The sequence below is a fragment of the Octopus bimaculoides genome, chromosome 13 (assembly GCF_001194135.2).
Source record: "Octopus bimaculoides isolate UCB-OBI-ISO-001 chromosome 13, ASM119413v2, whole genome shotgun sequence".
In the NCBI taxonomy this organism is placed as follows: domain Eukaryota; kingdom Metazoa; phylum Mollusca; class Cephalopoda; order Octopoda; family Octopodidae; genus Octopus; species Octopus bimaculoides.
The window spans coordinates 3,301,410-3,303,810 of record NC_068993.1 but is presented as its reverse complement, the minus strand read 5'-3'; the positions used below and the strand labels follow the sequence as shown (position 1 = coordinate 3,303,810).

Sequence of the window (2,401 nt, the reverse complement as noted above, 5' to 3'; positions counted from 1 at the left end):
CTATACTAAGTACCGAGATGCATTTCTCTTTCTTCTTAGAATTACCTTGTGAATAATAATTCTGTCTAATTTTGGCACAAGACTAGCAAATTTGAGAAGTGAACAAATCGTTTACCTCGACTCCAGTATTTAAATGGTACTTTATTTCCTCAATGAAAGGCAAAGTTTCTTCGGTGGTATTTGATCTCGGAACTTTAAGATCCAGAAAACATTCCAATGTCAATTTTTCCAGACAAGTTGACGATTCTGCCAGCTTACTGCATTTACTGTGTGGATAGTAATTGTTTCGACTAGAGTCACAAGGCCCGAAAAATTGGATATTTAAAGAATCAAATTTTAATAGAATGCAAACGAGTAAGACACGGTGGATTACATCAACCTCAGTGCTTGAGTACTACTTAATCTATCGACCCCGAAACGATGAAAGACAAAGTCTATCTCAGCAGAAATTGAACTCAGAACAAGAAGACGAGAGAAATGCTACTAAACAATTTGAACAGAGTGTTTAAGATTCAGCCAGCTTGCAGCCTTTATCTTGTCAATAATAATACATGTAAATCCACAGCTATCTTTTGTATATGCTTGTTTGTGTGCATGTGTGTGTTACTTTTTGTTTTTGTTCACCAGCCTCGCACAAATAAATATACTCTGTTATATTTATATGTATATATATTACACTTTCCACAGTTTGCAATTATGATACACTTTCTATGCTTTTCCTACTGAGTTTTCCTTCAAGACTTCCCTGATAATCACTTTCCAGTTATTTTGGTTTTTCTTTTAGAATTCAGAAACATGTCGTCAACAGTATCAAGAATAGACATGTCTAGCCTCTGACCGTCTGATTGACTGACCTCGTGAAATTTATTCTAATCCTCACGTGACATGGCAAGTAACAATCTTTTGCTGGCAATCATATAAAGTGAATTGTTCCAATTATCTGTGAAGTTGAACATAAAAATATATATTTATATTAGATTATGATGTTGTCCAAATACACATATACACATATACACAAATACACAAACATGCAAATATATTTATATATATATATTTATACATATCTACTCACACATATAGATGTGTACACACACACGTTTATATATTGACATACACATATATACATACATAGATCTGTGTGTGTATATGTGTGCAGGCATTTGTATTCATTTCTGACATGGTAAGCTGTGCTATTTAAAGTATTTATTGATATCAGTGTGTTCATCTTGTGGGCTGGCTGTTTTATATTTAGTCACTATTACCAGAATCAGCAAATTAGTTGACTATAAAATGAAGTACGATATCCATACGTTATAGATAAACCATTGCTATTATAAGTAAACGAGTTGATACCAAATTACTAATAATAGTTGTTAAATATCTCTTAAATCACGCGCAACCAGAATAAAAGTAGGAGAAGATTTTTAATCACATATATTGTTCAAGATGAGCTATGTCTGTAGCACGCAGATATGACGGTCATTGTTGGAACATTTTGGTCAAGGAATTTTCGAGGCACGGCCGGTTTAAAAGCCTAACAAGAACATCAACAATAACCATGGCTAAATATATGGCGTTCTCGTTTTAGCACTTACATTTGTCTGCGCAAACACCAGGCAGTCTTAGTGTAATTCGTGTTTAAAGACTCAAATCTTGATACCTTGAAGATGAGTAGCTCACGGTGAACTGCTTTAAAATGATGAGGTCATCCTAAAACTGACTAAAATCTATATACATCAAAAGATACATGGTGTTGCGGAAAAGAAGTGACCTTTCGACTAGAAGACTCTGAAAATGAGAGCAAGACAATCTGTTTGATATAAAGCCACCCAAATTACACACTTAAATGTAATCCCTTACCTCTGTCCAGTATAGCTGCAAACCTCCTTTTTAAGAAGCCGTAAGTATATCTATTTTGAATTTTAAATACTAAATAAACATACTAAAACAAAAACCATCATAGCCACAATTACATCTTAACTGATTCACTGAATGTTAACGAAAAACTAAAATGAAATTAACTTCCGGTGACTTTTCTTTTCAATTGTTCTTCTCAAAATGAGTTGACATTAAGTATATAAGAACAAAATAACGGGCATCAGCGAGAGGCATGACTCTTGACCAAGGTCATGACCGAACGCCCTCTGGAGAGTAATCAAAATCCATTCAGTTGGTTTCCTTTCACTGGTGCAGCTGCTTTGCTGGCCAATAATGATGAGAAATGTTCACGTGAATGCAATCATTTTGCTCGTTTATTATATTAATCAAATCCTAATATATCACCCGTTCAATGTGACGATCATTTATTAATATGCATTGAAGTGATATATGACTGTTGTTCATCTTTATATGCATATGTGAGTGTGTATACATATATACACTCATATATATAAGTATATAT

At 33.7% G+C, this 2,401-nt stretch overlaps 1 long non-coding RNA gene across 1 annotated transcript in view; it reads left to right on the top strand.

Annotated features, from left to right (window-relative positions):
* Positions 1-2,401, top strand: part of LOC128249259 (uncharacterized) — a 216,754-nt gene that overhangs the window by 204,911 nt on the left and 9,442 nt on the right. Inside the window, exon 2 of the long non-coding RNA XR_008265348.1 lies at positions 785-1,900. This is a non-coding gene — a long non-coding RNA (uncharacterized LOC128249259). The remainder of the gene's footprint in view (positions 1-784; positions 1,901-2,401) is intronic.